The 13,000-nt window shown below is 39.4% G+C and overlaps 1 long non-coding RNA gene across 2 annotated transcripts; it reads left to right on the plus strand.

Annotated features, from left to right (window-relative positions):
• The first annotated feature begins 50 nt into the window (after nt 1–50).
• On the plus strand, nt 51–2,889 carry LOC311509991. 2 transcript variants are annotated; one of them, XR_014699882.1, is made up of 3 exons: nt 51–901; nt 1,151–1,316; nt 1,643–2,889. It is a non-coding gene; the product is annotated as an uncharacterized lncRNA (long non-coding RNA). The 2 variants fall into 2 exon arrangements; XR_014699883.1 differs by having other exon boundaries at nt 2,016–2,889.
• The last annotated feature ends 10,111 nt before the right edge of the window (nt 2,890–13,000 follow it).

The following is a 13,000-nucleotide window of genomic DNA, read 5'->3' on the forward strand; positions in this document are numbered from 1 at the left end:
TGTTTTTGCCCGAATTTCACAATATTTTACTGTATTTTTGCACGGTAAAATACTGTATACAAACCATCCTTTGTGATAACACAACACAAAACTGTAAAATTAGAATTTGCGCCTGAACCGCCTTGCACTGTGGGAAAAAGGCAGAGCAGCAGTGAACCACATGCATGCACCTGCACACCCACAGGAAGAGGATAGCAAAAAGGTAAGGTGAACATCATTTAAAATATTAGACCGCTTGTTATGACGTGCTGTTAGGTGTGTAAGGTTGTACATGTCCCCACATGTCGATGGGAGGCATAGTTAGAGTTATTTGGCTGAGAAAATGCAGTGAATTAGTCGCGAATTAGCCACGAATTAGCGCAAACGTCGAAGTAAGCTAGGTAGCCCATAGAAGCAGCAGCAAAGCCGATTTTCTAAGTGAACCTTTGCCACACAGGCAATTGTAACTAATATCATCGTAAAGCTTAAGTTATGCTCTTTAATTTTATGGTCCCCATGTAGAGTTGTCACGATACCAAAATGAGTACTATACCAGACAAAGTATCACGATTCCGGGTATTATTACGATACCGCAGCCTTTTATTTTTATTAATATGAAATGCAATGTATTTGTAGCCACAAGTTATGCTTATTTCTTTAAAAAAGAAAAAATCTTTTTGACAATAATCCTTCTTCTCTAATATAACAGACCATAGAGGACAAAATACAATAAACAGGACCTGATTCCCTGTGAATTTTTATGCATTTTCTAGGCTATTGTGCTTTATACTCTGACATCCTTTAACTCTTCATTCCTCAGCCTGTACACGGAGCATATAATATTGGCCCATGAGAAAATAGACAGCCATACTATTCGACTACAAGCCGCGGCGGCAGACTCGGGTCCGGTGGTTCTGCCATGGTGAGTGTGTTGTCTCGTGTTTGTGCAATATCATATTTCAACAGAGTGTATATTTAACTTGACAATCTGGACTGTACATGAGCTGAATTACTTGTTAACTAATTTAAACTTGCCCTAGACAGCATTTTTATTTTTTTTAAAGGCTGAAGCTATTGCAGAAGAATTCCATGTTGCTGAGAAATTCTACTCATTTGCAGCATTTCACTTTTTTTTTAAAAAATAGAGCAATATGGTATCTGTTAATTTCAGGGGACATGATGAAGCCCAGTGCTTGGATGCTGTCCATTGAAGGAGAGGTGGTGATAGGACCACATGACAGCTTCATCAATGGAATAGCCGCGGTTTCCGCAAGCTACTACAACTTCAATCTGCAGTATCCTGATGACAGCTCACACACTTTGGAGTTTATCCAAAGGTATTGTGATACTTACCATTGTATTGCTTGCTTGACCCTCTTGCTTGACAACCCACCTTGCTCTCTTTTCGTCTTAGCATTTGTTAATGTTTATTTGACATTTTTGCCTGCCTCCAATGCTTTTATTGATTTTTTTCATTTTATCAATGCTACATTCTTATTGTTTTCAGTTAATGTCTGATATTTCCAAACTGGAATAATCCTTCATGTGATTCTCTTGGAACAGAAATGTAAATACAGTGGGAGTGAGTGCTATGATTGAGCATTCTCTCAGTTGAGATCAAATTCAGCAGGCTAACACTCTTCAACTTCCTCCTTTTTGACAGCATGGCAAAGAGGACACAACCTGTGAGCAGCTAACATGTGCTCTTTTTTGGTAAATTGATTTGGTAGCATAAATCTTAGCATATTATTGTGTCTTTCTTAACTTGGGTATCAAGTGGATGACTTAAACAACATAACATGCATGCTTTCTTGGGTCACAGGTTTGTTGTTCAATGTTTGTATGTCTGTCTCCATCTCTACGCACCTGATTTGCTTGTCTGTAATCAGTCTTACTTGGCTTTCAGTACTAATTTCTTTCTTTGGTGTTGGATTTACTTACAGGGAAAGGGGCTCTACAGCATGTGCCTTGGATAAATAATGCAATAATGAATTTATGTAAAACTGAAAGTTGTTGTCTTTACTCATTGTTTACAGATACTTCCTGGGCATTAACCCTGAAACCGGATCAAAGTCCAGGAAAAAGCGCATCAACCCACATGTGAGCACCCTGGTGCGAAAACTTATTGACTTTGACTGGATGGTAATGTAGACACGTTTAAAGTTGATCATACATCATGTTCATTTACAGTCTCAGTCCAGGAAAAAGCACATCAACCCACATGTGAGCACACTGGTGCAAAAACATAGACATGTTTAAAGTTGATCATACATCATAATCATTTCCAGTCTGAGTGTGAGCTGTATTGTTGCAAATTTCTACTTGGCTCTACTTCTTGTTTAAATAAAAGATAAAATGAGTATGGTCTCTGTTTTCTTTGTTTATTATGGAGCAAATTGAAAGCATGCTTGTGTAGTTGTGTTAAAATCACAGTGAACAAGTCAAATGTACAATATTTTGCTGTATTATTTGAATTGTAAATTTACAGTAAATTACTGGCTAATGAGTTGCATTACTTTTACAGTAATAATGTAAAAATACTGTGATTTATATACAGCAAGATACTGTTATTCCACAGCTACATACAGTTATATTACAGTAATTCCATAGGCGTAGCTGTGAAGTTACTGTGTATAGCTGTAATTTTAATGTAAATTACTGTGTGAAATATTCACACTAACTTACTGTGAAATATTTACAGTAAAATATTGTGATACATTTCCAGTAAATAACTGTGAAATTACTGTGAAAGTAATGCAATTATTAGCCAGTAATTTACTGTAAATTTACAGTGAAAAAATTTAACAGTGCCCCTTTTGACCCCCCACAACTGGGATAGGCTCCAGCACCCCCCACAACCCTTCACAGGAACAAGCGGTTACAGAAGATAAATGAATGAATGATGAGAATGGTATCATTATAAGCTTTGCCATGCAATGTCACACAGTGAAATACAGTATTAATCAATACAAGGTGATGCAATGATATGATGATAAAATACCACTTAGTGCAATGTCATTTTATACAATGTTGTTAGGCCTGTCACAGTAATCAATAAATCAATTAATTGCACAATAAATGAAAACGAACTTGATCATTTTGCCGGCCACGATATATTGCCGTGTGCATGCGTATTTGTTTTCCTTGTTTCTCTCTACCAAACAGGCTGACAAGAGGGTTCACTCTGTGCATTGGTCCCAGCACCTGGGCACGTTAGTTCCATAGGATAATGAATGGAGTGAACCCTCAGTCATCCAGTCTCTTTGTCTCAGTGGGGGGAGGCGGGGTCGCTCGCATACACACACATACACACACACAGAGACCAGCAGGTAGTAGTAAGCCATCATGTACAGCATAGCTTCGCCTAGGGAGCTTCTTTGGAACTGGACTGCAGTTGTACCCATACAGAAAACATTCAGTTTCTTGTTGGGAAACCAAAATGAGGGGTGTGGAGAGTGGTTTTCTGGTCAGGTATGTGTCCGGGTCCTCTGGGCTAAACATAAACACAAAATGTCAGTGAATAAGTAACACTAAATTGCCCCAACTAATCTAAATGACAGCGGAGTGAAGAGATTTGCCCAGAAATAAACCAAAAAATTATACGGTGACAATACCCTAGTAACCCTAATAACAAGGTACTTGACTGTCACTAATAGAGTGGTCACTAATAGTCCAATGAGAGTCATCAAGAAGGGTCATCACTCTTACCTGGTAAAATGCTGACAGCCGCATCATTTCGAAGCTTCTCAAAGGCATTTATGGTTCTGTTGAATATATTATTAGGGCCCGAGCAACAAAGTGCAGGGGCCCAACGGGGCCATGCAACGGAGTTGCAAGGACCCAATTTTTTTTGTACGGTTTATTATTATTAGGGCCCGAGCAACAAAGTGAAGGGGCCCAACAGGGCCATGCAACGGAGTTGCAAGTACCCTATTGTTTTCGTACTGTTTCTTCTTATTATTATTATTATTCTTTGGTGTCTTTGGAAAATGCTAACGATGTCTAAACATGCAAAAAAAGTCCTGAAAATTTGCAGAAAAATTTGTTTCTCCCGTAAAATTTAATGTATAAGGGCCTAGAGCACGCGCGTGGCAAAATGGCTCTGTAGCGCCATCTACGGACCAGCCCCGGAAGCCCGTTGCATATATATGTGTCACATATATGTAACATCCCAGGACGCACAAAAAAGTCAATTGGAGCCATATTCTAAACCCAACAGGAAGTCTGTTATTTTGATAAAACTGCGAAAATTGGACAAAAGTTTTTTTGGTGGGTGTGTAAATCAGGCATTAAACCTTATCAGATTGACTTCAAAATTTGGAAATAGGTTGTCGAAAGAGAGGCGAACGAAACTGACTTATGTTTATTGACTTTTCGTTGAAGTGGCGTGGGTGTTCTGGCCCCTCAAAGTTTCATGACACGCCATGAAACAGGAAGTTGCATTAAACATGCTTTAATTCAGTCCAAAGTGCATCAAACTTTACAGTATTGTTACTGGTCCCTAACTGCACACATCCATATGTCAATATTCATACAATTATTGTAGTGCCACCTATTGTGAACAGGAAATGTCTGATTTTGGCAGGTGTCTGTAGTATGACCTGCTGTTCCTGTCAGGGTGATTGAATTCTCTTCAAATTTTGTCAGGACAGACTAATGGCCGTCATGATGACTTACTGCGAAAATTGTGAGTTTTCGTTAAACTTTGGGCCTGTTGTGGTTGTGAAAGTGAAATGGTTCACTGTCTTACTGATTCCATCATCATTTCAAGTAGTGTGCTACTTTGTCCAGCATATGGAGCCATAGCATTTCTCTCTGGTGGCTGTCTGCCAGTGTGTGTGTGTGTTGGTGAAGCTGTTTTAACATACTTTGAGAACAAGAAATGTCTTATTTTGTAGTGTGACCTGCTGTTACTGTCAGTGATTGGATTCACTTCAAATGTTGACAGTCCAGCAGATGGAGACATAGCATTTCTCTCTGGTGGCTGTCTGTGTGTGTGTGTGTGTGTGTGTGTGTGTGTGTGTGTGTGTGTGTGTGTGTGTGTGTGTGTGTGTGTGTGTGTGTGAAGCTGTTTTAACATACTTTGATGCCACAGAGAGAATACATTCAAAACAGCCAAGACTAAGTAAGTCCTGGACGGCACTCTGTCTTTCCACTCTCACATTAATAACATTACCTGGTCTGCATATTTCCATCTCCTCAATAACAACCGTCTCCGCCCGTCCCTCACCGCCGACAACACCGCCATCCTGGTCCATTCCCTCGTCACCTCCCGCCTGGATTACTGCAACTCACTTCTCACTGGTCTCCCCCTCAAGTCCCTCCGTAAACTACAGCTTGTACAAAATGCTGCTGCCCGGATTATCACCAGGACCCCTTCTTCTCATCACATCACCCCTGTTCTCCAGCAGCTTCACTGGCTTCCCATCACACACCGCATCACCTATAAAATCCTGCTCTTAACATTCAAAGCCCTCCACAACCTCGCCCCTCCTTATCTGACAGAACTTCTCCACATCAACACACCCAGCCGGACTCTTAGATCATCATCATCCATCAGCCTCACCATCTCTCTTGCCCGCATGACCACGATGGGGTCCAGAGCCTTCAGCCAATCCGCCCCCCGCTCCTGGAATTCCCTTCCACCCATCATCCGCAACATTGACACCTTGGCTATTTTCAAATCCCATCTCAAAACCCACTTTTTTCTGCAAGCATACCCTCCCTGACTGTCACTCTCTCCAGATTTATTTATTTATTTATTTATTTTTTAACCAAATCTTTTATCTTTTTATCGTATCTTTTAGTGTCTTCTAGTTGTGGTTTGGTAAATGCTTTTGATGTCTGTTACGTATTTTAAACCCTGTTTTACTTGTACGGTGACCTTGCATGCTTTGAAAGGCGCCTATAAATAAAATGGATAATTATTATTATTATTATTAGAGTAGTTCATACATGCATGACATAGGGTAAATCATGTAGCATACATACTCAAATAGCTAAACACACAGGTGTTAAAGACATTGCTTGGCTGAATTTCGTAGCTGAAACTGGTGAGTAGAGTAGGGGGTGATGATGATAGTGGGGGGGTGATAGTGACATGTCAATATTAATGTCAGCATAGCGCATCAAGTCGACTTTAATCTCTACATGTCCAGTTAAAAGTAATACGTCACTGTTTTCCTATTTTCGACTATGTTCTTCCCTCAACTTTGACGTGTTGATATGTGCCTCAGTGCGTGCACTTGAATGCTCTAGCGCGAGGTGCCACTATGGTAGCGCTTAATTGGGACCCAAACAGGGATGAATTTAGAAGTGACCAAACACTTCCATGTTTTCCTCATTTAGAGACGGTTATGTGAGTAGTTGCACAGTAAGTATGATGACACAAAATAAAACGTGGCAATTTTCTAAGCGGATCAAAATGATAATGACCAGCACAGGACTGTGAGGTCCTTATCAACTCAAGTTAAGGGAATAACATGGGAAAACTGCCTAATATATTCCACTTCTTGAGAATTTGGATAAAACAGGTTTTAATTTTGAAAAAAATAAATAATAATAATTGTAAAATTACAAAATCTGAAAGTATGTCAATATAGACCAAGGTCTTGGATGTTCAGAAATGTACCGGTGCAACCTCCCCATTTTGTATTTTTTTCATATAAAACAGCCATTTTCCAGTTATTACTTTGTTTTTGTCAACACCGTCAGACACAATAAAAACCAAATTATTTTTTATTTATTTGGTCTAATATGTATTTAGAGTTTTTAAATCATTATCTGGCATTCTTAGTACACATATATGCTGTTAAATGTTGAACATTTACTTTTGTTCATTTTTTATACTGTTTCACGTGTACTCCTTTAAAAGATCTAACATCATACAACATTTACTTTAAGCCTAAACAGAAAAAGTAATGTTTTTTATTTACACACATTTTAGTGTTAAAAGAGACTATTGCTTTAATAACTCAACAGCACTGACGGAACATATTGTAAGCATATTAATTTAAAACAAATAAAACTCCCTCTGACGGTGGTGACTTTAGACCTGACGGTGATGACAGTGGCCTCATTACAACGTACAATCCCAAAATGTATACCACTCAAGTCAATGGCTTCTTGCTTAACAACTTCATTTAACTATTTGATCCAAAAAATAACAATCCTGAGCACTGTGATAAACATTTTTCAAGGAATATAATGTACAGTTAAGCAATATCATCATCAACAGGGCGAACCTCGGTAGATTTGTGTGGGTCGTGATTCAGCCTGCATCAACGTTTCAGGTACGTTTGATTGTTTGCTCTGATTGCTGCATAAAAGGACTAGGTTAACTGATTGACAGATTAGTTGTTGATAGTCACTGAATGGTGAGAAAAACAGCGTTGTGCAGTGTCAGTGTGGGAAGGGGTGACTCCAGGACGCTGGAAGTCACTGTTAAGCCTTCTCAAGGTGTCGTGGGCCTAACTTCACAAAACATCGGTGAAGGGAGGTGCCCACTTGAAACCCCCAATGACATGCTGCATACTGCTGTTGACTAGGCCAGGTATCTGATGTCTTCATGTTGGCTGGTAGCGATATTTCTTTGTTTGGTTAGCTGCTGAGCAGGCCTTACAAGCCAGCAGCATTTGGTTAGCTTTTCGCAAGGTTTGAATTGTCCAATGTCTGCTGCTGAGAGGGCCTACAAGCCAGCAGCATTTACTGAGTTCATTTAGATTGTAAGTTTAATCGTCATATCTCTTAATGCTTTGTGGGTTTGTGTAGGTTTTTCAGTTGATTGTAACATTTAATTCTGCGTATTAACAAATGTTAAAAGTACCCCATCCCCATATAATCAAATATCAAATCATCATCAAAAATAAAGTCATTACCAGTAGGAATAATGTACAATGCATCACTGACATCATCTTAAACTGTGATGTAGTGCCCCCTACTCATAAAATAATATATTATATTCTTCTGTAAACTGGACTGTAAACTGTATATTTGATGTGAAGAACAGATAACAAATAAGAATTGTGAACACTGTGGCACTCTCCTTCACAGATAGCTGATGCCAAGCCATAACTTCCTAAAATATGTGAAGTCAAACTTGAGTGTAATGACTATGAAATTGGGGGGGATTACAGTGAATATTAGATTTGGCTAATGTTGTCATGCCATTTTCATTTGGCTTTAGTCATTGGAGATGCATAGCCTACAACGGATATTGTAAATTATGTGCTATGTAGATTAGTAGTAGGTGCACTATGTGCATCCCAAATGATGTAAGCCAAATTAACATGGCATAACAGTGAATTGAGAGAGAGGGAAGGCACGCCTCATTTCCTAGGATTGGACGATATAGAAGAAATATAGGGGGAATTACATAAATAAAATATAAAAGAGGTTAATGAAACATTACAGGTCATATTGGTATTTTTTTTAATCATTATATTCTAGCCTCCATTGAGGACCATTAGGAGGTTTTTGTCAGCACCGTCAGACTGTACGTCACCACCGTCAATGACGTCTGACAGTGGTGACAAAAACCAGCTCTTTCACATGATATGCATGAGTTGTTCACATTAGCCACCTTATTTCCCCTCTGTTGCTAGCTACTTCAGACCTCTTCTTAAAAAGTATACATTTATGTCATAATGTCATCTAATATTTTTTATACAAAACTGAAGGTGTTGACGTGTTATGGTTTCGACAGAAGCAGTGTCCAAAAATATGAACAAATTTAAGAGAAAATAGCGAACTTACAGGAGCTTGAGTGATCTGGAAGCATGCTGTAGAGCTGAAGGTTTGAAAATGTGGTCCTCAGGAATGTAGTTGACCATGTAGTTACCTGATTTTATTGCTTTTTAGAAATATCTGACAGTGGTGACGAACATGTGGGACACATTTTGAGCAACTACAAAATAATAGTAAATATTGTTCAAAACTCACTGTAGTTTTTAACACACATTACACTGAACTCTTTCATGTGGTAAAGATATTATTCAATTCAATTATTACTTTTTGTTTTTTGAATCAAGTTGAAATGGTTATCTCCTATCCGAGGACAACTGATTTTGTAGGCAATGGGCCAGCATATAATCATTAAATTAATAAAAAAATAAAATAAACCTATAAAATAACCTTACATATGTGCAAAGGACCCTCTGATTATAACCTTGATTCTTTTTATTCATGAAAATCTTATTAATTTCCATCAGAATTAGCAGAAGAAAATAGCTTTTCTTAGTGGGGCATGTTTTTGCCAAAGTTTCAAGAATCAGTGATTCCTAAAATCAATTTTACTGTATCAACTTGCATGCTTTCTGGGGGAAAGGGTATTACCAAGAAAATAATGCACGAGCTAGCACTAGTTAGCATAAACTAACATTGGCTAAGTTGAAACTGGGTAAGCCGTTCATCTTTAAACATAGTTGGACTAACAAAAACGGTGGTTCATTGTAAGGAATTCTGCAGGAATGCATAGGATGTTTTGTACCTTACCTGAAAATAATGTTCTGCTCCGTCTGTGTTCTTCTCCTGTGCCACGTTACCATCAAAATAACGAACGTAAGGTCGCCAGTGGGGGAATCCAAGTAGGTCTGAATAGAGAGTGCATTAAATTATTTTAATAAGCTGCACCTGCTGAAACGTCTCACATACCTCATTGGTAAAGATTTGACATTGCGAAGGATGGCTGGGTGGCGCTGTGTCAATTTCTCTGTATTCATTGCATATACTCTGAAAGTACAGTACTAAATCATATTAACACGACACACGGACGTAAGGAGAATTTTCGTGCAATTTGTGGAATTGAAAAAATCAAGCTACAAGAATATTTGTAAATCACTTGTATACTACACTAAAGTTATAGAAAGTACTTGAAACAAATGACATTTTTTACTCATGAGAAAGAACTGACTTCTGTATCAGAAGTATCAAAATTAGAATATGTAAGTTCAAAGCTTTCTTGAAAATCTCGAAATTTCTTAAATATTGACAGTTTCAACCATATCATCAATAGAAATTGGATTTCACTCAATGCTAATAAATACATAAGTATAAAGATGTTCATGGTCACAGGCTCAAATGATGGGCTGCCAGTTTTTGGACTGGTAAAAATCATTTTTGTTGATTCATTCCTATTTTGTTGTGACTATCAAGCCTACAATACATTGGAATTTAACAGAGATTTACTGTCATACAAAATTTCTGTGTCAAATGCTGCACTGGCAACAGAGTTAATAGATTTAGAGAAATGACCCCATTGCACTGCGTATCACATTGTACTATTCAATGACAAGATGTATGTTTTGAGAAAATATGAACTCACTGATGTGTTATTGTGTACAAATGCTTGAGATTAAAACAGAGACCAAAACATTCATTTTATGTAATGAACTGGCTGGTTGTTGATGGTATTGAGAATGCCCAAAGTACAAGCAGGAGGATCAGACACGGAGAAGAGGTCAATCAGGATGCAGGTTTATGTGCACAGGAGAGTTTACACGGCTCTCATGAGTGTACTTAAATTATTATGCCATATTATCATTACATTAGTGAAAAAATGGTCTCAAAATAATGTAGACAATAATCGTCAATTGTTGTTTATCTGCAATAAATTGTGGGACAATATATCGTCCAGCAAAATTTGTTATTGTGACAGACCTAAATGTTGTATGATAAAATATGATATTATAATATGGTACAAATTCATAATGTCATGTCATGTCATACAATACAATGGAATACGATGTTACGTTGAGATTTGTGTTGTTATACAATATGTAGTGATATAATACGAGATACGAAATTTCGAGATACGAGATCTCGTATCTCGAAATTTCGTATCTCGTTAGGCAACCTAGGCATGCAGACTGCTTCTACAAACATTTGCGAAAGAATGGATCGCTCTCAGGAGCTCATTGAATTCCAACGTGGTACTGTGATAACAAGTGCAACAAGTCCAGTCATGAAATTTCTTTGTGACTAAATATTCCACAGTCAACTGTCAGTGGTATTATAACAAAGTGGAAGCAATTAGGAACGACAGCACCTGAATCACAAAGTGGCAGGCCACGTAGAATGATAGAGTGGGGTCAGCAGATGCTGAGGTGCATAGTGCGCAGAGGTCGGCAACTTTCTGCAGTCAATTGCTACAGACCTCCAAACGTCATGTGGCTTTTAGATTAGCTCAAGAACAGTGCGTAGAGAGCTTCATGAGTTTCCATGGGCGAGCAGCAGCATCCAAGCTATACATCATTGCTATGCAAAGCGTTGGATGCAGTGGTGCAAAGCACGCTGCCACTAGACTCTAGAGCAGTGGAGATGCATTCTCTGGAGTGGCGAATCACGCTTCTCCATCTGGCAAGCTGATGGACAAATCATGGTTTCCTGGTTGCCAGGAGCCAACTGTACTTGTCTGACTGCATTGTGCTAAGTGTGAAGTATGGTGGAGGGGGGATTATGGTGTGAGGTTGTTTTTCAAGAGCTGGGCTTGGATTCTTGGTTCCAGTGAAAGGAACTAGGAGCTTTTGCCAGCCAGCATTGTGGCTAAACTGTCCTCCATGCTGGACAATGAGTCCCACCCCCTGCATGGTGACCTGACAGGACTGAGCTTCAGTGACAGACTGCTTCACCCTCGATGTGTGAAGGAAAGATGCAGAAGGTCTTTCCTTCCTGCTGCTGTTAGGCTTCACAACGAGCACACCTAATATGTGCAATATGTCTATTATCTATTCTATCTCTGCCATTTCTGCATGCTGTTGCAAACTGCAATTTCCCCATTGTGGGACAAATAAAGGTTTTCCTATTCTTATTCTTATTCTTATTCTTATTAGTTTGGAGAGGCCCCTTCCTGTTCCAACGTGACTGCGCACCTGTGCACAAAGCAAGGTCCATAAAGACATGGATGAGCGAGTTTGGTGTGGAAGAACTTGACTAGCCTGCACAGAGTCCTGACCTCAACTCAGCAGAACCTTTGGGATGAATTAGAGCGAAGCCAGGCTTTCTCGTCCAACATCAGTGTCAGACCTCACATATGCGCTTCTGGAAGAATGGTCAAAAATTCCCATAAACACATTCCTAAACCTTGTGGAAACCCTCCCCAGAAGAGTTGAAGCTGTTAAAGCTACAAAAGGGTGGGCCGGCGTTATATTAAACCCTATGGATTAAGAATGTGGTGTCACTTAAGTTCATATGTGTGTAAAGGCAGATAATAATAATCAATTTTATTTGTATTGCACTTTACATTTAAAGCAATCTCAAAGTGCTACAGGGCAAACAGTTTAAAAAATGATGTAAGTTAAAACAACCAGGGTCAAAAAAATTAAAATTAAGGCTAAAAAAATAGAAGAAAGAAAAAAATACATTTTAGTTATAGGCTTTTTTAAAAAGATATGTTTTTAAGTCCTTTTTAAAAGTATCTGTAGTCTGTGGGGCCCTCAGGTGGTCAGGGAGGGCGTTCCACAGCCTGGGGGCAGCAGAAGCAAAGGCCCTATCACCCATGCTGCAGAGCTTGGTTCTGGGGGTTTGAAGGGTGTTTGAGGTTGCAGACCGGGTGCATGAGGAAGTGTGGGGGGTGAGGAGTTCCTGTAGGTAAAGGGGGGCATGTCCATGAATGCACTGGTGAGTGAGGAGGGAGACCTTGTACTCAATCCTGAGTGGGACAGGGAGCCAGTGAAGGGATTTCAGAATGGGGGTGATGTGGTCATGCTTGCGCACCCTCATCAGGATCCTGGCAGCGCTGTTCTGAATGTACTGGAGTCTCTGGATGCTCTTGCCAGAGATCCCAATGAGGAGTGCATTACAGTAGCCCAGCCTGGAGGAGACAAAGGCATGGACAAGCTTCTCTGCATCTGCTAGGGTGAGTGTTGGACGGAGTTTGGCGATGTTCTTGAGGTGGTAAAAAGCTGTCTTACAGAGGTGTTTGATGTGGGTGTCAAAGGTGCGTTGTGGGTCCATTTTAACACCCAAGTTGGTGACAGATGTGGAGAGGGAGATGGTTTGGCCAGAGAAAGTGATATTGGTGATG

This window comes from Chelon labrosus (genome assembly GCF_963514085.1).
Source record: "Chelon labrosus genome assembly, contig: SCAFFOLD_303, whole genome shotgun sequence".
NCBI classification, from domain to species: domain Eukaryota; kingdom Metazoa; phylum Chordata; class Actinopteri; order Mugiliformes; family Mugilidae; genus Chelon; species Chelon labrosus.